At 40.8% G+C, this 23,313-nt stretch overlaps 1 protein-coding gene across 2 annotated transcripts in view; it reads right to left on the bottom strand.

Moving 5' to 3' along the window:
- The window catches only part of LOC138261759 (sodium channel protein type 5 subunit alpha-like), a 957,661-nt gene that overhangs the window by 826,464 nt on the left and 107,884 nt on the right, over positions 1–23,313 (bottom strand). The window contains exon 1 of one of the 2 annotated variants that reach the window (XM_069211084.1): positions 18,945–19,002. The exons of the other annotated variant lie outside the window; for it this stretch is intronic. The gene's annotated coding sequence lies outside the window, so the exon portion shown is untranslated. Of the gene's footprint in view, positions 1–18,944; positions 19,003–23,313 lie in introns of those variants that run through there. 2 annotated transcript variants of the gene reach the window in all.

Genomic DNA, 23,313 nt, shown 5'->3' with positions numbered 1-23,313 from the left:
AACATTTTGAGCAACTGCATTTTAACTTCACCGCACTGTTGGATTCCATTTTAATTATTTATGATGCCCTGTAAAACTGTGGCTGGATTTCCATGTGCTATTACCAGGACAGTTATGTGTAAAAACACTAAACAGTTTGCAGTATACCATATCAAAAACGTTCATTGTCGAACCATAGTCATGCTCAATTTACCATTGCTCTCTCAACTCTTGCAGACCTGTCAACTCACTTGATGCCACTGTGTGTTATCCCAGTACACAATGCGTGGTGCTAGGGAAACAATCTGGACAAAGTGGCTTTCCAGTTTATCTTTGGAGACTGTGAGCAGACAATGTTCATTAAGGGACTGTGAAAACACCCCAACTCATTGGTGACAGCCTCAGTGACCATTTGTTTTTTTGTTTTGTTTGGGAGCCATGGGGGGATTGGTAGAAAGCAGGGTGCCTTTTAGGTTGCTTTTGACATCAGGCCCCACCCCTCCAAAGCCCCGCCCCCGCAGGGAAGTCCAGCTCCAGTTAACATCGGCGTAGAAAGCAGTTCCAGGATCACCATAGACCATGCGAAATCAAATTTCGAATCATTGTGTTCTAAAGTTTGTCCTTCATATTAACAAAGGGTATTCTGTCTGCCTAGCTGTTTCTGAGCCTAGAGCTCCAAAAGGAGCTGTTTCTATTTTCCAAAGTTTTTGTTTTATTTAGAACTACTTTAGGTCCATAATACAAGGTCAAAAGTAACTTTTCTCAAGAATAACTGCATCCCTTAAAATGTTAATTGGTTTCATTAACACTACAAAAAGCACCTAAGAATATACTGCATTAATTTAAGGAAAATATTCTTGTTCATTTGTTCCAGGGCAACTGGAATTATGTAATGGGCTGGCCCACATTATGCAAAAGTTTACAAAATTATATGCCAAGATAAGGCAAATTATTTGGTGCAATGCAGTACATTTTGTGATAGTATTAAGCCGTTATTTTGTCATTTTTATTCACTAACCTTCTGGGCAAAGGTTTCTCCTCATTAGTACCAGTTTAGCCCTCACAAAAAGCAGTAAGCATCTGAAAGGCGACAAGTCAACCTTTGCAAAAGGCGTTCCACTGAGCAGCAAAACGTGTGGCTGCATTTAAGTAACTTTTGATCCATTTGAGCTAGGAAACATTTTTTTTGTAAACCAGCAAATAATGCAGCAGACGAGGGATACGTGAAAAATGTGGTAAATCCTTTATTATGCACAAAATGTAGCGGATGCAGAATTCCATAAATCCAGTGGTTCTGCATATTGGTAAAGAATATGATCATATGCCTTAGTACTCTTTTTTGGATGTTGTACTCAGAGAAGCGTCATACCAAGGCGACTTGTACGTTCCATGCTTACGCTGTGTATGTCTTCGACACTGCTGTCTTCCTGGGCCGTCGAAAGAACATGATGGCTGATCCATACTGGTTTATCGCCTCATTTCTTTGTTTTTGGCTGGAAAAATTCCAGTTTAAAAACAGTCAGACTAACTGTCTAGCTACTGATGAATGTTGGTGCCGCATATCTTTTTCAGGGACGGAAGCATCACAGGGATTCAAATTTAAGCCAGGGGCTTCCACAGGGAAGAGAGTCACCGGCTAGATGGAGGCTGACAGCTGTTGACTGAGCCCTCTGATTGATGAATAGTTTGTTAGCTCTCTGGAACTCACCCCTGCCTCGCTTAGTATAATGGACTGCCCCAGTGTTTGTGGAAGTTTCAATTATCCACTTACTGTCTATCTAAGCCTAGGACTCCGTTAACCAATAGTAAACAGATGCGCCATGACAGCATTAGTTTATTACACATCAGAAGGGTAATAAATGGTGCTGACAAGAGGAAGGACCTGCTGGAACATGGTGCACAAGGTCTCGCTTAAAAGCTTCTATTCTTGCAAGATGGCTCAGTGAGTTAACATTCGCCACTGACACATGCAATGATCTGAAGATCACAAGTTTGAGACCCCACACAGCGGACGTAACCTTCCAGTCTTAAAAGGGTGGTAAATTGAGCATCATTTAATTAGTGAGTAAACATCTGCTATGTGTAATGCTAACAAATGGTAGAAATACAGTAAAAGCAAACACGTTTTTTGTAATAGTCAGAAAGAGTAATTTACAGTAATTACAGTAATGAAAAATAATTTCAATATATAATTCTTAACCTGTGTAAATGTCAGCACTGAGGGGTCGAACAAGAAAAGTTTTTGATGAGTACAGGAAGTAATACTACATACGTTTTCTTCTAAGTACTCTTACACACCTTTGCTAATCGACCCCAAAATGCAGACTTCTTTATTAGTAAAAGTGCCCTTTCTATCTCTACTAACTGCATATGAATATTCACATTTTATTCCCAATCTAGATATTTTGGAGTCAATTCACAAAGCCATGTAAGAGCACTTAAAACAGTACTACAGGAGTACTACTGTACGTACCCCAAAAATAATTTATGCACAGACCTCTGAATATACATATTGTGTGGTGTTCTTGAACTATTTTAGTAACTCTCATCATAAAAGGCGTCTGCAAGCTGTAATCACTCAATCCATTTTTATATTAAATTAATTGAATTAAATTACCAATAACTTTCATTTTTCTTTGAGAAGGGTTTGAACTGAGAGGACCTTTGATGCAAGAGATAGTTACCAGCACAATTTTGCAGTAATTTGGTGGGATTTTCACATCAAGGTATCCATCCAGCGTGAGTAGTTGTGTAGTTATGGAGTAGGTCCTTTCTGGCTTGTTGTGACTAAGATGGTGATGCTTCTTGGTCCTTATTAAATAAAATGGTAGACCTCATCCCCAGCACTACCATGTGGCATAAGATTTGGCTTCAGGTACTCCGAGAGCTAAGTTATGAATCTCAGCAGCGAGACCGAAGAAGAAGTGGACACGGTGGAACCAAGCCTTTCATAGTAGATAACAGAAAGTGAGGATACACATTTCCAACAGAAAGCAATACTAGTAACTTGCTCCATCAATATCTGTAAATAATCACAAGGTTGAAAGTTTAAATTTGATTCCTTGGTGAATATTTGTCTTTATCTAAAAGATCATTTGAAATATGGTGCTGTTTACATCTATAACAGTGCAGGACTAGGCCTCATACATGGTCCATATCCTAACATACAATGGGCAGGGGCTCGGGAAGCACTTTAGCACAGGCCTTATTACGACTGCCATAGGATATAATGCACTTGTAATATGTTGACTTCTGGGCTCAGTGGGCATGCTTGGAAGGCTATTGAGGAATGGGTGCTGAATCAGGTGAAGTGAGGGCAAGGAAAGAGGGACGGTGAGAGAGGACAGTTAGTGCTCAAGTAAAGATGGTGTCAAAGTTAAGCAAACCACAAAATTATATTCTACGCTTTAATTCAGCAATAATGGTGACTGAGTCAGCCAGTAATGTTTATGGGCTCAAACCAAGGGAACATACAGACGGTCATGGCGTAAGGTAAATGGAACAGGAGAGAGCAGTACCAAGGTCAATGACGTTTTAGCACATGAATTTGTACAGTGCAGCCACTTCCTCTTCAACTCACCCCCTTTCCTGCACCTGCTTCAGTCTACCCACTCCTCTTTATCCCTCCCTGCTGCTGGATCTCAACATGATTCATGTTCATAAATCAGATGTAGGGAAAAAGGGGGGCACGTGGGGAGCAGGCGGGAAGAGGTGTCATGTGATATTAGGAAGTGGATGGCAGGCCTGAGAACAGGAGCAAAGGTTTATGTGCAATTCGGTCCTGCTCACTGTTGGGCCTCTTTGGGCCTTGCACTGAACACTGTTAGCATGGAAATCCACTGGGGTTATCAGATATCCCTCCCATGACAAATCACCCTCACTTTCCAACCAACCAGAAGAGCACTGGGTATTACTGTTGTCATGTAGGTGAGCCCTGTCTGACATCATGAAGGAGTTGAAGGAGAAACAAGAGAAAGAGGGACATAAGGAGAGGAATAGATAGAGAGGGGAATGACAGGAGTTGAAAGGGTGGGACAGATCAGAAGGGATGGAGAAGTTACAAGGAAGGAGGTGATTGTGAATGGAAGGAATGGTGTGAGAGGGTGGAAGGAAGCTTGAGTGGAAAAGAAGGAGAGGAAAGTGAGAGAGGACGAGTGACTGAGGAAATATCACTCCTTGCTGAAGCTTGGAATTCACTATACTACTGATAGCTATGGTCTGCGCCCCAAGCATTCTGGTTTGCTGGCGTAAAAGCAGTAGTACACAGATACTCTGCAATGTCATTACAAAAACACTCTGCCACTTCCTAGCTGTCAGGTTTAGACCAAGAAAGACACACTCAAGGTGTTACATAAATTACAAGCTTGTCAAGAAATTCAATATTAGCATATAACATGATTTAGGCTGCCAAGTACCGTTTTCAGTGGTGTTTATACATAAATATAGGGAAAAAACATGTGTTTCACTGTTGTAATTATTTGTAAATACAGAAATAGATTTTTACTTTTAAGTGCCCGTACATGCTGTTAATAAAGACCGACAAACCAACAGATGAACACATTGCCACATGAGTATTAAAAAAGCAAGAAGCATTTATGCAAAGTTTAGACAGCTGTAGAAGCGATATGTCGAGGTACTTTAATGCGACTGTTTTCAGGTGAGTATTACTTTACTCGGCGTGTATGCTTGGTGCAGTGAAAATCAACACACATGGAGGTCTGAGTGAACATTTATCATGCAAATAGATGTGGACGCCTAGCAGTTGCAGTTTATCTTTTTCATCAACAAGTTCATAAGGCTATATGCCATTGATATGTTAAAGAGTACATGTGGATAAATGCAGACAGACAAATAAAATAAAAAATACTAAAAATTCGGGGGGCCTAAAACTACTTAAATTCATGAAATGCACATGAACAGCACGTGGTTGAGGATTTGCATGCGCATCAAGAACCAGAGTTAATTAAGTAACAACCACAACATGAGGCAGGTTAGGATGTTTCGAGGCACTAGGACCTCAAGCTGAATATCAGTTAATAATGGCTCTTACTGCTTCCACAAACCCTTATTTCAGAAATACAGTGCATCTTGTTGACAAAGCCCAGCTGTTACTAGTTGTCACAGTTTTTCGTATGCCATTTAAGGAGACCCTCCTGATGAATGAGCAACTGAGCAAATGACTGCAAGGGTTGCCTGCAGAATTGAAAGGTATAAACAATTTGTACGTTTTTATCACAAAATAACAGGCTGAAGCAAAGCACAGAACCTTGGGCCAGATGTATACTGACATTTTGTGATGACGAACAATTCTATTTGGATATTTTCTATCTACAAATGAACCGTTCCAAATTGCATTTGGAGGAGCATCTAAGTGTGAGTCACAGTGGTAGGTACTTATAGTTTGCAACTACATCTGCGCAAACCTTTGACCACTTATCAACATCTCAAAAGAGGTGTTAACTGATTCACAAAGGGGAAGATGTCTTCTTTAGGACAACTTACCTTTTGTTAATTTTGTTGGGTGACCTGGTTGGTGGGGGGGGGCTGCTTGCTCCTCCAGAAGTATTTCCAAATAGGAAACAATAACCCATGACTTCTCCTAACTTGATATACAGGCGACTGGAGAAATAGATGCATACATTTCACACTTTATGAGTACAAGGTGCACAGAGGCCCAGTTCAGCATGGTGCCCTGACCCTCAGAGAATGTTACCTTGGTGCACCCTAGTGCAGGTTGCATATTAATTTTTGTGAGTGAGTGAGTGAGTGAGGTAATTGATAGAGTATTCTTGGGTGGGTCTTGATATGCTATTAAGCTAATAGAGTTTGATCATTTGCACCTACTTAGCAGCTAACACACTGATGTACAGAATCCTCGCTGGCATAAAGTGGGACTATGCATTCACAAATGGAGACAGAAAGTATTAAACCAGCATCTGGAATATATGAATGAATCTATTGATCCATTGTATTTAAATACTAGGGTGGGATCAAGTCCAGAGGCCTCCCAAATAGGATTTCACATTGTTCGAGACATCTCTCTCTTTCTGTGCCGCTCTTTGATGCTTTGTAGACTGTGTACATTTTCTTCCTTTGTGTTCAGATTTGGAATAGAGGCTTCTATGTATTTAATGTTTGTCTCATGCTGGGATTTTACGGATTTGTTTTCTCTTCGCCTTGTGCTAAGATGATTTCCCTTCCAGCTTTCCCTGATGGTCTCCTAAACAAGATTTTTAAGTTTATCAAACATAGTAATTCTGTACGCCATGGAGTTTCTCAATTGTAATGTCTTTCTTTGGGCTAGATAGAATATTATTTCAACACGGTCTTTTATTGACGCTCAACGTTTACTTTTATAGAGTTGAGGTTACATTCATTACAAGCACTAGCTGGACTTAATAAAGAAAAACTCTAAAAAATGTGACTTTCCACCAATTGTTGGCGTTTCAGAACTTACTTTAATCGATCTTCTCTCTGGAAGATATGATCAATTTATCGATGATGCTTGCAAATGTTTTCTTTTTTTTAAAGTAACATAAATGTTATTATAGATATTAAGTTAAAGTTGTACAATTCGTAACAAGTATATCTAAAAATAAAAGAAAATGATGTGGAAGTTGGCTACAGTGAGAAGCAAATCCAAAAGCCAGTAATGCCACAAACAACTAAAATAACTCTAGCTAATCAGGCGCAGGACACTTTACATTAATCACTTGCAAACATATTATTTTAAAAAAAACTGTTTTTCATCAATGTACTTTTAAGTTTTCACATTTGCAAATGATTTGTATTTATTTATTTCGGTTGCATTCATAATACCCAAATACAAATTTCACAAAGGGCGAATTATGCTTTTGCCCAATGCCTCTGCAAGAGGTAACATTTCACACGTCACTAGTTTTATGCATTAAAGAGAATGGTTTCTACAGCACACAGCTAAGCTATTTCATCATACAAGTGCGGTAGTTTGTTTCCACAGATGACCTTAGTGGTGAGGCAATGAAGTGATGTTTTGTACAGCCGGAGAAGAACTGACTTGTGACATAGAGATATTTTCTTCGGCCATGATGCTGAGATGCACGGTGAGTGCAAATGGTGTGCGTCACTTTGCACCTCCCATTATCACGCTGGTAGATTTCTGTAACATCTTCATTCGTGTGTAGAACAGCAATTGTGCACAGTGACGCGACAAATAAAACCATCCATTGAGGAGACCTGTTTGTGGAGGGATAGATATGTGGCACTTTTTGGACTAATTGCCTTATCTGTGGTTGAGGGTCACTGCGAGGGAGGCACCTTTCTTTAGTTCACCTGCAGATCAAAAGCATGTTCGGCAGCATTAACTGTGCTCCTGAGGGGCACCTGCTGCAGTTACCAATATTTTCTGTAATCCTGCTTTTCTATTGCAATATAAAATAACACTTCACCTCAACAGAGGATTATGTTACTATAACAGGATGAGGATCTGGGCAGGGAAATAGAAGATGCGGAATGGAGTCACATGCTGGTATACTCAGATGCAACAATTAGAAACTAATGCATTCACAACAATTCAATAAATATATACGCACCTGACTTACTAAATACCTTGAAAAATAAGAGACTTTTTGCAGTGTAACCAGCTATCTGACAAAAATGTGTGGAATCCGATTGCTGTAGTCTAAGAATGCAAACCTCCTATTTTTCAATGCCTATTTTCTTGGGTTCACCTCGTGTTGGAGGTGCCCAATGCCCAACCATAATATCTGCATGCATCCATCTTGTTGGTTTAGAGTGTACACTTAACCAACCGTAGTTCGTCTGTGCAGCAGTACAGCTGGGCGGTGATGTTAGATCCTTTCTTTAACTTTACTGCCAATGAATGCCGTGGGCTAGATGTTTTCACACTCCACCAGAGAGTATATCTACACAGGTGCTGGGAGTAAATTACATAGCTAGACCCATTGTGCATGTGCATCTCCTTCACTGTTGAATGTGTGTCCCAGATCCATTTTCAAGGTGTGCTTGAAGTTCTCCCCTCCACACACACAGCAGAAATTATCACTCAATCCTTAAAAATGTTTACTTTTTTCTTAATCACTCCGAAGGACTAAAGAGGCGAGGCAGAAAGACTGAATCTAATAGAGGGCATTCGTTCAACTACACGGAGTATCTTTCAATTCAAAATTAATGCAACACAAAATCAAGTCTGTTACACCAATTAGAATTAGCTGTTTGAATATAGGATAATGGTCTTTGTTACGAAATTATGTGACAGTGTAACAAGTGTTTGCACCCGCTTTTAGTACTCTGTGAACACTTTGCTGTTTCATACATGGTCATAGACATTTTAACCCTTTGTAACACCTACTGTACATGACAAAGGGAGCAATATAACAAATATGCCCTGTCTTTTTCTTAGAGGTAAGCTACTGTTCTATATTACATACGTGGGTGCACATGCAAATAAGGCCTCCTGCTAACATTCTAAATGTGCAATGCCTATGAAATGATTCACAGTTGTTGGTATCCCACAGGGACACCCTTTGGTATGGCACGAAAAATGTAGAGTCCCAGGGACCCTAAAATTATTCCATAGCGGGGAGTTCCTGGGTCCCTAGCACTGGCCATGTAAATGCCTTAGGTGCCCTTACAAATACACCAATAGTGAGGTGCAGGCATTAATTGGAGGGGCTGAAGACCTCCACAAGGGTGCGTGTAGTCTCGTGGATGCCTTCAGGGTCCCACCGCAAGAGTAACAGAATCACTTGCGCAGAAGACTGCTCTGGTTTCCGTTCTGCACTGCTTCTATCACACATAGTACTTTGCTAAGTTAGCACATGCACTGCAGATGCAGATAGACCTCTTTGTCTATTAATCAGATGCGCAGACCCTGTCTGTGCTGGAAGCAGTCAGTGAGATTTCACACTGGCACACCCCAGGGCTGTGTACCTGGCAAGCAATTGGCAGCAATACCTATTTGATGCACTGAACTGAAACTAACTAAAAGATCTTAGACTAATAGAACCGGACATTATACCGATTAAACATTGGTAAACTTAGTAATTTCATGAAGGATAAATCACTGGTCTAGACAACTACTTTTATACTTGACATCTGGTGGAAAAGACAACAGAAAATTAGAATCAGATAACTTTCCTAAATACCTGTTCATCTAATTTAATTTAAAATAATTTAAGTGACTACATTTTGAATCAGACGTTTTATTTTCTTCATGCCTGCAATCGTAATGAAGATATATGCTAAATATATGAATGACAATACCCAATGAATAAAATCCTTCTATGTTTCAATCATTGCGCTCTAATACCAATTTGTTAAAAGAATGTTTATATTGTATACCTCTGAAAGATCCGATAACCTATGCTCCATATTTAAAAAATGAAACGGCTCTCCCCAGTTTTTTATTGAGGGTTCTGAACGTATCAATAGGTATATTGTTTTATATACCATGAGGGAACACTTGATAGAGAACTTCTCTCTAATTAATTATTTTACTTTGTATAGAAATTGAATCCTGAAAAAAGTCCCTGTATATGTCCTGATGGGGGCTTTAGTGCATAATATGGCTGAAAAAGTATAGTCGTCATAAAGACTAACAAAAATCATGACTGTATGAAAAAAAAGAAGGTACACAAAATGGAATTATAGAAGCAAAGGGACAATAAACTCTGCTCTTCAATTGGAATAGTCCTTGTTCTTTGCATAATTAGGCACTGAATATTATGCTGCGCATCCAATGGGTAATAGAAGAACTGAACTATGTACATAACATGACAATGAGATGTATGTGATCAAGATGTGATCAACTTTTAAACTGCTTAAATAAATGATACACTAATGGGCATATGAAAAATGGAGAGAGAATTTAGTGAACTGACAACAAAATTAAGACTAATCCAAGTCGGATTTAACCTATATGTTTTTATATGGGTACATTCTCAATTAAACAACTCCACTTTATTTAATAAAGCTGACAATTATTTAGGCTTTACTTTTACTGCAAGTTGGCTTTTGACCCTAAAATTATAAATTATGTTTAAGCCTTTGATTATTAGAAAGCTGTTCAGGAATAAAACTATCTACTAGGGTATGTACTATCGCCTTTTTTCCTAACGGTAGTTAAGTTGCTCAGGGTGGAGTACTAAAACTCTGTGTACTGTAGGTGTTAAAAATGATTACCAGACTTTAACCAAGAGACTATCTATTTCCATGTCTTCACCAGAACAAAGGACTGTGATCAACTGATGAATGTTATTTAATGTCTCATGCATAACTCACCTGTTATTATGGGACAAGCGAGCGACTGATGTAATTTCATAAAAGACCCAAAAGAAACATGTCAGATAAAGACAAGTCTGATAAAGCTCAGCTTCCTGTCTTACCAATTTCATAAGCACTCAGAAAATACAGAAAGAAAACCCTAGAGGCCAACTAATGAGCATCATGCAAGTTGCTCTCTGGAACAAGACGCCAGCCGACTTGACAATCATTAGAGAGTACACGCTAATCTAGAAAAACCTGAAAATCAAGATATTTAAACAAGATTTAACAGACCTCTAAAGTATCCCCAAGATATATTTTGGAGAATATTTGCGCTCTGAAGTGGCTTCCAGGAGATAAGATTTGTGCTATAAATTAATCTGTGCCTTTCTTCCCAAATTCTAACTCAATTGGTTGATAATGCAGATAGTTTAACTTATTGAATGCATTTTATCTTTTGCATCCTCGCTTTTCTTTGTGTTTGTTTTCAAAATGTGCCAGTGCTTTGATGGCAAAAGGCCAACTTCCCTTATAATCAGATTTCAGGGTCTTTGCTGCTGTATTTCGACCACATAATCATAAGAAGTATCATATTCTATATGCTTGGTACTGTATTTATCCAGTCCATGCAACTCTCTTCTACACTACTAACTTTTAGGCTGGCCAGTTTAAGTTCGTACCTTCCCTTGTCCAAACCATATTTACAGTATCCTTCCAAGTGCTACCTTTCTGTAAACAGATCTTGTTCTTATCTAATGACATTTGCTGTGCATTCAAAGACTGAGGTCAAATGTCAGATGCTGTCTTCTGAGGGTGCTTCTTTACTTTTCTTTCTCTGACTTCAAAGTGAAAGGATTTATGTGACAATCTTGCTGGGTATTGGGATAGGAAAGCGTTTTTTTGTAACATGACAACATTTAAATAAACTGTGTAAGTATTTCATAATATATCTGAATTAGGAACACAAATTAAGCAAATTTTTTGTTGTTTCTGAAGTGAGTTAGAAACAAATACTTTAATATGATCAAAACTAATCATTACACTAGGCGATGCAATTTCCACACTTTTTTGTCTCTGCACAGTATAGTTCTATTAGTAAAACTGAATGTCTGTGCAAATGTAATGGTCATTTAAATTAAAAATGTGTTTTCTGTAATGGCAGTGTACCACCCACCATGCATACTTCATTCTACGCCACTCCATTAGTCTGCACCACTCCACACTACTGCACTCTACTCTGCACCACTCCACATTACACCACTCCACAACGCTGGACTCTACACCACTGCACTCTCCGCCTTTGCACGCTACACCGCTCCACTCTAACCTGAGCCACTCTACTCAATGCCAATGCACTTTACTCTAGACCATTCCAGTCTAGGCCACCCCAATCTACTCTGCATAGTTCCACTTTACACAACTGTACTCTACAGCACTCTGCAACACTGCACTCTATGCCATTGCACTCTATTCCAATACACTCTACACCAATGCACTTTTCTTTGTAGCACTCAACTTTCTGACCCTGAACTAATCCACTGTATGCCACTCTGATCTAATCTGCACCACTGCACTCTACACCACTTTATTGTATGGCATTACATTTTATGGCTCTATGCAAGTGTACGCTATCCTGCACTACTCCATTGTATGCCACGCCACTCCACTCCACTCTGAAACAATCTACTCTGTGCCACAGCATTCTATGTCACTCTACTCCAACCTCTCCACCATTCAACTCTATGCCACTGCATTCTATGCCACTTTAGTCCTAACCACTGCACTCTACGCCAATGCACTCTATGTAACTGCACTCTATGTCACTACATTCTACACCACTGAACTGTACTTTGCATCACTGTACTCTGTGCCACTGCTATCTACCCCACTCAACTCCACTCTATACCACCGCACTCTGACACTCTACACTGCAACACTACACTCTCAGCCACTGAACTCTATACCATTCTACTCTGCACAATTCCACTCTACCCTATTCCACACTATGCCACTGTACTCTGTGGCACTAAACTCTACTTTGCACCACTCTATGCTACTCTACTCTGCACCACTCAATGCCACTGCACTTTATGCCACTCAACTCTACTCTGCATTCTACACCACTGCACTATATGCCACTCGACTCCGCTCTGTGCAACTGCCCTCTCCATCATTCAACTCTGTACCACTCCAATCGGCAACACTCTAAGTCCCTCTACCCTATTCCTCTCTGCACCACTCTACACTATTCTACTTTGCACCACTCCACTCTGTGTCACTCCACTCTGCGCCACTCCATTCTGCACCGTTCCACTGTACTATGAACCACTCTAATCTAGGCCACTGCATTCTACGATGCTGCATTTTACGCTGCTGAATTCAAAGCCACTGCACTCAAGCCCCACTGCACTCTATGCTACCATACTCTGCAACACTCTACAGCAATGCACACTATACCAGTCCACTTTGCTCTATGCCACTCTAGTGTTTGCCATTTGTCGTGACTCCACACTATGCCACTCCAAAACACAACACTCTGCCACTCCACTCTAAAACACTCTACTCCACTCTTCACCACTCCCCTCTGCAACTCTCCTCTACACCACTAACTATTAGCCATACTGTACAGCAGCCATGCTGGTGTACAACATGGCTAAAACACATTGGCAAAGCCAATAGCTCTTGCATAGGTGAGACTTATTGGCTTTGTCAATGTTTGTTTATTAACCAGATGCGCAGCCCCTCTCTTTGCTGGAACTAGTCAGAGAGACTGCACAATGACGCACTCCAGGGCTGGGCACCTGGACAATAATTGGCAGACATACTTCTTTAAAGTACAGAACTGAAGCTAACTGGCAGTTCTAAGATCACTGGTCATTAGCATTACACTTCATAAACCTTGGGAAATGTAGTACTTTGACTAAGGATAAATTACTGGCCTAGACAAACATCATCATACATGCCACCTTGTGTGAAAGAAAACAGCATATTAAAATCAAGACATCCTGAATACATGTTCATCTAAGTTAATATCAGTTATGTGGCTCTATCTTCTATGAGGAATATGGTTTCTTTCATGCTTAGCATCACAGTGAAGATGTATGCTAAATATATGATTGACAATACATAATTAAAATGTTCCTTGTATGTTTTAACCATTATGCTCTAATACAAATTTGTTAAAAGAGCATCTGTATCATACGCCTCTTATACCTCCAACAACCTATGCTCTTTAGCTGAAGAGTAAGGGCCTGATTCACAAGGTAAACTTACACTTTTAGCTGTTTACAAAGTTATTTTGCAGGTAGTGTATTTACGACTGCAGAGCCCGACAGATAAATAGACAGAACTACCCTATATGTGCATGTGTGGAGACTCAGTAGTCATGCACATCCTACTTGTAAAATACCTTTGTGAAAAGCAAACAATCATACACTTACACTAAATGTAAGTTTACCTTTGTGAATCAGGCCCTAAGATGGTTCTTGCCAGCTCTATATTAACAATTCTGCACTCAATCTGTTAACATATTGTGTTATATAACATTAGGATAATACTTGATATGTTAAGTATTCCTCTCCAATGAATAATTGTTATTTCTTTTTGGTAACTGAATCCTGAATAAGCCCTTTTACAAGTCCTGGTGAGGCCTTTAATGCACAATAGAGCCAAAACACATTGACAGTACTCCTTACGAGGACTAAAACAAATCATATACTCATGAGAAAAGAAGTTACACACTATGGAGTGAAAGGAGCAAAGGAAATTCTAACCTTCCCTTTATTATGAAACCTTCCTCGTTCTTTGCTTAATTAGCCAATGAATATTGTGCTGTGCCTCCTTAGTTTGGACCCAGCCATATGCAGATCAGTCTTGACCCTGCTCCTATAGGATCAGTCCTGAAGGCCAGGTCCTCCTCAAACTGAAACGCAAGCAACCCAAGACTGCTTTCACCTTTATTTGGGATCCTTAGTTGAGTACAGCTTGGTTCTATTGGCACAGTATGAACAAGTCCCATTTCTGAGCATATCTTTCCCACTTAGGGCATTGCACTGAAGCATACAAAAAAGTGATGAGTGGATTCGAATTAATTTCAGCCACTGGAAATTACTCTGAGCCATTTCTCAGTCCTCGTTATTTTGCAATTTTTAACTACTCAGTTGAGACCCAGCCAAACGCAAATCAGTTTTGATCCCACTCCAATATGAACAGTTCAGTCTGAACTACGATAGAAGCAACCCAAACTGAGATGACATGGTGGGCAAAAGAACGATGGGTTGTATCGTTACCCTAAGTGATTGCTAGAGGTTAGAATTATTGTGAGAAATCCTTTCATCACCTTTTGTGTGTTCTATTTAAAACTCCAGGCCCTATCACATAAAGAGAGCACTGACAGCACTAAGTTAAGACTCAGGGCACTATTATACTAAGTGAACACTGGGAGTGCAACATTAACACAAAGGGCCTGAATTAGAGTTTAGCGGATGGTGTTACTCTGTCACAAAAGTGACGGATATACCGTCCTCTGTATTACGATTTCATTATAGCCTATAGAGATCGTAACACAGCAGCCAGAATATCTGTCACATTTATGATGGAGTAACCAATCCACCAAACTTTAAATCAGGTCTAAAGTCTCTGTCTCAGTTTTGGGCTGAATAGTTGAGCTGGAGCAGCAGCATTTTAGCACCTGACATAGTGGTAAATGGTTGCTTGCCACAGGAATGTTAAAGGCAAGTGCTGCTTTTTTGAGAAAATGTAGCATATCCTAAGTAAATACAAGAACATTACACAAAAAAATACATAAAGCAAATTAACAACACAATTAAAACACAGAAAGTGCAAATGAAGAGTCAAAACATAGGGCAACACAACAACCACAGTACAACGTAACATTGCACTGCAATAACACAGCAGAAGAACACAACTGCACAAATAAGTAACAAACCACATAGCAATCACAACAAAATACCACCCAACAAAGAAGCTTTAACATTCTTCTCACACATAACCACTTGTAAAAATCTACTTTGTGGAAGTGGTAAACGTTGTTTGCGTAAAACACTGCCTTAAAATTACCACCAAGACCATGAAACAGTCAGTGCAAAACGTTTTTTGATCAGGCCTTCTGGGTGTTAAGATGTGTTCAGTAAAGTGAAATACTGAAAAAGGACTGACATTTTCTAGCAGAGTGCTGCATTTGCTGCTCTTTTAGGCGAGTTGCTGATGGAATACTTATGGCATCACTATAGTGACCTCCATGATATCATATGTGATGTCAAGTGTGAAATATGTGGTACTGAGTTAAGACTGTAACATTCACATATTCTATTCAAAGCAACTCCTTTGCTTCTTCCCCTGCAACCTATTTCCAGACCTGGGATGATGCTGCATAAACAAGGAAAAGCGTTCTCAACAAGACAAATCATTGCAACCATGAGATCAATCTTTTCTTGACTCAATCCAAACAAGATCTTAGGGGCGCATGTATGAGTTCTATTTATAAGTTCAGCCTGGTGGAAGAGCACATACTCCACCTGGTGTTATCAGACATACTCCCAGGGGCAGCTCCTCCATAAGGGCAGAGAAGCATCACTCACCCGCCAGCAGCAGCAGCTGCAAAACCTTTCAAAGAAAAGGATAATAAACTTAGTTTATTATCCTTTTCTTTGAAAGGGGTGGGGCCACGGAGTGACATGCACTGAGGGGGAGTGCACAGCCCTCCTCCTCACGGCGCATGTATGTTTGGCTAGCCGTCTCGGGTGGGCCAAACATACATGCGCAGTAGGCTCTCTGAAGCCCAGCAACACAGTTGCCGGGCTTGAGAGAGCCTGCACAGGCTCTTAGTCTGCCTGGGAGCACCCTGGCTGGGTGCTCCCAGCCAATCCGGACGCTGCTCTGAGCAGCATCAGGATTGGCGCTGGGCAGGCTGGGAGCCCGTGCTTGGAGTGACGACGCGGAGAGAGGAGCAGCGCGCGGCGGAGAAGGTACTTTTTTTTTTCTTTAATACATTTTAATAATGTATTAATGCCCCCCTCACACGCCTCCCACCCCGCCCGTAATTCCAGCGAGCTGCTTCTGCATACTCCACATCGCAGCATCGTCCTTCATGACATCTGCCCACTCTAACATAGGCAACCCATGCGACACCTTGCAAAGACAGGGAGTAGTGTCACATGCTGAAGCCGTTTCAAGAAAGCCTTGTTAACATGCTGGAAGTCATTAATTAACAGCAAGTGATTCTGTTTATTTACTACTAGAACTTTTCACGTATGTTGGTGTTTTCCACAGAGCAACATCCTGCCATGAGGCCTGTTTGAAATATCCAGACTAGTTCAGGCCTAAAATCTGAAGTGGTTCGGGGAGGAAAAGCAAAAGTGTCTAAATGTTGCCTTTGAGTTTAGTGAGTGTAGCGTTGTGGGATGATACCTTCATTACTAAGAGCTTGAGGGGGGCATAGATAATTATAAACTGCAGTGTTTTTTGGTCGCCCACTAGAGGAATCTGATTTCAGTGTTTAGTTGCATTTGTTTGTGCTCGGCTCTCAGTAATATGATTGTTGGAACAGCTCTGTTTTCAGCAGTTTCCTGAAAAGTAGGTAGTGTGGCTGAGCCCTCGCTGTAGGCTCCTCAGCACTGTCTCTTGTGCTCTGTGTAGTCTTCCTATATTTTTTTATTTTTTGACAATTAGTTTACTACCTTTTGATAATGTTTGACTGTTTCATATTTCTTTTATAATGATGTGTGACAGTCTGGATTTCCAAATCTTTTTAATTATTCAAATAATAACAGTAATACTAATAATAATAATAATAATAATAAATAATATACATGATATACACACATACTTAAATTTAACTAGTGCTGTTGTTGCTGCTACTAACAATAATATTTAGGATATATGAATGTTAATCATAATAATGGGAATAAGATGAACTATGACAATGAGAATAAAAATAATGTTCGCACTGTTCTTATTTGTGCTTTATTTGTACACCACTGTGACCTGTTTTGTCAAATTCCCAAGGTTCATTGGAATCTGGTTCTTCCTGTTTAGCATCTGCTCTCATTAGTCATTTATCTCCTTGGTCTTTCCATGGCCCATATCTCTAAGCTAACTGATAATTATTTTTTCCTTTTCTCTATTCATCTATAGCGCCTTTGAGTGCACGAACTGGCGAATATATGGTCGGCACTTTCTGCCTTGGGGGAATTCTGAAGCTTGGGATTAAACAAGCCACACAAATACCAACAACAGGTAAATAACTTACCTTTACTGTGGGCGGGGGAGAGGCAGGCCTTTCCTACAGATCAGGACAGGGCTGACACATCTCACTGACACCCTTTCCTGACTGGACTGGCAGCCCCTGGCCCACCGTGTCCCACAGCACGTTTGTAACATATGTTTCAGTAAAGAAAGTGGAATCCAATCACCATTCAACCATTCACATTGTCCCCATGTTTGTCATTGGTCACGCCACTTCCCTCATTCGGTATCAGAAATAAAGGTGTACCTGACTACAAGTAGATTTATACATTGGAACAAAAATTAGCTATGTTAAAAAATCACAACATCAGAACCAGTTTATCAGCATTACATCATTGCATGAGTAGTGAACTTTGCTTTCACACACTCCCAAATTTCAGGATTTTCTTTTCACATTTTTATGAAATGCATGAATTGGGGCTTAGCTTGCTTCTTTAATAATGCCCTACAGAGAGCGAAAGGTGTGTTTGAATTAAATGTATATAAATAAAATATGTGGCACAACTCAGCAAAGTTGGAAATGTGGCAGTATTTTTTTAAAAAGATTTCGAGACATAGTACTTTATAGTAAAGTTTTGCACTGGTGTAGAAAATGGTGAAAATCCATTTTGTACTTTGGGGTACATTTTACACCAACATTTGTATGGACTGACCATTGCAAAAAAGAGCCGTTGCATTATACAACGGCTGAGGACATTAAAGTAGTTCACCTGTCTGTCAGCCTACGTGTCTTTTTTCAATGGCACATCTGTCCCTATGTGGTTTTCACACTGGACGGTCAGGGGTAAAGGTTTCTGACAAACAGACCTCAACTGTGGCAAATGGACGTAATCTGATCTTTTACGTAAACGTTTTGTCCTGGGCAAAGATGGCTCTAAGGGTTGGTGAACTATCGCAACACCTATATAAAGCATCTATAATAATTTTAGTTACGCTATGGAGTTTTTTTGCCAAACAAAATGTGCCGCGTGCATTACCTCTACTACAAAACCGAACTTCACGTATCGGCTAATCTCTTGCAATAAAGAAAAGTCGTTAGATTTTATTTCCAAATTTAGTTCAAAATGAAGCTGCTTCTTATTTTCGCCTGGGTGCCAAACTTTAAGAGATATGGGCCAACTTGAATTTTTAGAATAACGCTATCCAGCAAAATCTTAGCTTCAATACAGCCAGGGTAGTACGTATTATAGTCTTTATTTATTCTGTGCATCAATAAATATACGCCTACCCATAAAAGACCCAATTTAGACATTTTCAGAATGAAAAAAAACAACTTGCAAACTGATGCATACAAGGGTCTAATTAAGAATGCTCACAAATGCCTAATGTAACAGTAAAAGTGTTATCTGTGGTCTTTAAAGTCAAAGTACTTCCCACTATCCCAACAGTGCAATTCACCACTGCGCACAAGAAGCAGAAACGTAGAGGGAGCTTACCTTGAGCAGCCGCGCGCTCGCATTTCGTGCGATCCGGGCTGCACCTGTTCGACTGCCCAGATGAATCTTGGCGCACTCTACATAGCTCTTCCCTTATACAGCACCTAATTACCCATCCTCCTCGGAGGCCTCCGGTTCACTGGGTCCTAGCGCTCTGCACAAGGAAACACATGCTGACGTGAACATTTTTGACGCCTCGGCCTTTAATAATATTCCCTCACGTGCTAGTTCCTGAAACTCTGGAGCCAGATTTCAAAATGTATGGCTTTCTTGTAAAAATCTGAAGTGATTAACACGCCTGCTGTTGCCCTTTGCCAACACACCTTGCATCTGCTCCAGCGTGGTTTCCTCCTGCGTCACACAATAACTCCGCATTCTGTTTGGGTGAATAGCGGCATAAATCATATGGGTTCAGTGCTGAACACTACTTTTTTCTTTGAAACGCGACAAAAAACTGCATTTCAACAACAGCTGCAGGAACCGTCACTCAAGAGCAAACCGCTGCCCCAAATAGTTATTGTGAATAGTTTGGTTGGGCTAAGGAGAGATTATAATTCCTCTGCAACGGATAACAGTATTTTCTGCCCCACAGTACAAAAATATGTACTTGCTCCTCAGTGAAGATATAGTTGACCTTGGCAGGTTGAGCAACAATGTGTCCACGAGCATCTGTGCTAGGCTCAAAATGGAGGCAACCACTATCTGGGCGTATCAGAGCACAGTGGGATTTATTGTGAATGGATCGGAACTACAATTAGGCCCTGCCCTGGCAGCTCAAAAAGGCTCAAATTTACATATACCGCAACCTTTCACAAAAACATTGATTGGTTAGGATGACTGAGTTAATGTTGGCAAACATTTGTGGTAATAAAGGTATTTTAAAGCTTGTATCACCAGTTACTTTGGTCAACACTAGAAGCCTCTCATAATGAAAGAGCTGGGTGGTCCCATCTAAGTCCCCAGAATAGATGTGTAAAAGGGAGCGGGAGAACTGGAACTCCACTCCGAGACTCTTGTTATGTATGCTGTGCCTTGCATTGTATTGTATTGTATTGTCTTGTAATAGTATTTATATAGCACTTACTACCCATGATAAGGCATCGAAGCGCTTTTCAACGAGTAGCACGCTACTCCTGAACCCAAAAGGAATTAGTGGTGGATTAGTGTAGGGAAAAAGGAATACAGTTTTATTATTATTATGAGTTCATTTGAGCCGCGGATATGTGAGTTTGTTAGTTGGACTGACTGGAGAAATGGAGGGGTGGAGTCGGGAAGAATCCAGGAGTGTTAATTGGGAGTTTATAGTAACCCGATCTAGGTTTGGGATGAGTAAAGAGGGGACGGAGGAGGGAAGAGTCTGTGGAATAGTAGCATGTGGGGTTTTGGATGAGGTGAGATAAATGAGGGAGGGAGAATTTAGTAGGGTTGTTTGGGAGGTCATGGTCGTGTCAACTTTGTAAATTCCAGTGGTCATAAAACATACAATTGAAAAGAACCATTTAGATCTTCATCAGCTTAATATGAAAGAGAACAATATGCATGCTGCTAAATATAACACACTATTCCTCCCATGATTCTCACTGTTGTGTATTGTGTATTCTTGCCCTGATGTTAATAAAGATAACTTTAAAAAAATAAACACTGGAAGCCATCATTCCACTGCAGGTCACCCTCAGGTTTCCTAGTGCTCGTATTCATGGCTATAAATCTCGTTCTCAGCCTGAGGTCTCTCACTTTGCTGGTCAACCACAGGTCCCTTATCCTGTCCTCAGAATCAGATCCCTGAAAGTCCCCTGTGCCATCAAGCCTTAAAATTTCTGTTTGCCCTTACTGACACTCACTTCCCAGTGACCAGAAGGTCTCCAGTGAATGATCTCACTTTTAGGTCTAAAGCAGCACCAGGAGACCATGTGGCTCCCTAAGGCTTCCAGTTACCCTCAGCTCCACTGGTGCTCTGGTCAATCTAAGGCCCTGAAATGTTACTCACCACCAGAGGTTCAAAGCTCTGTCTCACCCCTAATGTCCCTTGGACTTCTACTTATGCTCCGGTCCAGAGCAAGAGACATGCTCGGGTTATGTTCTCAAGGCTCTTGCTCAAACTCAGTTCCTTGAGGCTGCTGCTAACCCTCAATTTTATGTGTTTCCTGCTCACTCTCATATGCCTAAAACTCATGCTCAAATAAGGAAAGAGCTGTATGTTAAAGATTGAAAGGCACATGTAGATCTAGGTTGGCACATCTAAATTGCTTTGGAAGAGGTGCATTGGTGGAACTCTATGTGTACCCGGAGGTCAGGCAAGAGGTGCACTGGTAGTGTTGTTATATACGAGATGTAGGGGTTAGGAATGAGGTACACTGGCAGAGATGAGCGCACATAAGGTAGAAACTGATCATGATTGAGGTGCACTTGTGTGGCTGTGGATACATACAGGTAACGTTTATGGTGCAGCAATAGAGATTGGTGTGCATTTGCTATTTAAGAGCAGGGTTGAGGCACACAGGCAGAACCGTATGTGCATGTTGTACATGTAAATCAGGGGTGATGCGCAAATGCAGAGCTGTATGAACACAAGCAATGTGCAAGATGATTTACAATGAGACAGCGGTGTGTGCAAAGATTTGTGCTAATCAGTGATGAAGTAGACTGAGTCAGTGGTGAGGTGCATTGACAGAGCTTTGAGGGCATGTTGGCTCTAAGTGCAGGCCATGTGCACAGGTATGTTAGTGTAATTTACGAACCCTTGCTGAAATATTGGTGTCAGAGACTTCAGGGACGCATATAGGGTTATTAAATCTGACAACAGGCAATTGGTGGTTTTTGCCGCCCCTCAATTTTTAATGGTGATGTGGAGGGCTAGGTCAAGAATGCTCTAGAAGATGGATTTGTAATGCTCACTAGCTAACTAACACGGGGCCAGATGTATTAATGTTTTTTGCATTTGCAAATGGTGCGAATGCCCGGGGTGATCGGAGTCTGGACGAGGTCCTCTAACCAACCTAAATGGTTCCAATCATGAATCATATCAAGATCAAGCCTTCTGCAAAACTCAAGAATCAAGTGTGATCAGTAGTCTGCTATGAATGAAAAACTGGTGCTGCTGATGTAAAAGTCTGTCTACGCTGAGTCGAATGCCATGATCAGCTTGTAGACTGCCAAGCTGACGGCATCCGCAAGATCAGCCTGTAAACCACATTTGTTGTACCAATATCACATCTGCACCAGGCTAGTATCACATCTGCCAGGAGAAAAGAAGAAAAAAGCAGCTGCTAGGAACTGCCATGCTGAAATCTTCAATTTCCAAGTGATGCGTCTGTCACAGCACTGATTGCCCTGAAGCAGCCGTCGCAGGAGCCAGATGCTGCACAATTCTATCCCACACAAGCTAGACTCCATCTTCCAGATGCAAGTAGTGCAGGGCTTATAAACTGTGTGAGAATGAGTGACTGAGTAGAAAACTGAGGTCTACAGCATAAATTAAGTCTTTTTAAGGATTAACAACAAATGCTTAAAATAAAACTGGACTGCTTTGGGGGTGATTGAGTGAACTGCACCAGCAATTAATCAGCGCAGTATTCCAGATTATATGCTCAGGATTACACATGTTCCATTACTCTGTTAGGGAAGGAGGGTGCAGAGGGTGTAGCCACTCAAGGTTCACAAAGAAGATTTCAACCCTCTGTGGCATTCCCTAATTGCACAGTATAGTTTTACATTATGCTGTGTAGTTATGGTGCTTTCTTTAACGCAAAAGATGCACCATAGTGCTGGACAATACATTATTGTGCCTGTAGGTTCACGGTTGAGTTTGCACACATTACTTCCCTGAGAAGACAGGGACTGCTGGCTTGTGCAACCCTAAGAGTCAAATGCTGAAGCAGTCGTACTTGTCCCAGTTTGCAGAGCCATAGTAGATCCCAGGGCACCAACAGTAAACTACCTCAACCACCATGGTTGTAGTCCAGTAGCTGGTGTCTACCCTGTAGCATCTCAAATGGGGTGACAGGCATTTCAGGTATTCTGAGAGGCAATTGGCAATTTGGCACAGAAGATTTGAGCAGCTGAATCTCTATTTAATATACAGTACAATGGCGCATGCCCATTTTATGCATGAACATTGGCTCAGCACGCAACATGCAATACAAAGAAAATTGTGCTAGTGATTTTTGACCAGATTGCCGGGTGCAAACTTAAATATCAAGAGTTGTGCTAATTCATGTCAGTAGTGCTGTTTCTTTTTGAAGCCACAGAGGACATGCAGTTCTGGACTGCGGCATGAGCAATTCAGTTGAAGGACAACCCTGGTTCCATCATATGATCGCCAAATATGAGGCTGTGCACATTCGTTGGTCAATAAACAATGCAATGTCAT

Source organism: Pleurodeles waltl, chromosome 10, assembly GCF_031143425.1.
Source record: "Pleurodeles waltl isolate 20211129_DDA chromosome 10, aPleWal1.hap1.20221129, whole genome shotgun sequence".
NCBI lineage: Eukaryota > Metazoa > Chordata > Amphibia > Caudata > Salamandridae > Pleurodeles > Pleurodeles waltl.
This window is presented reverse-complemented; position numbering and strand designations above follow the sequence as displayed.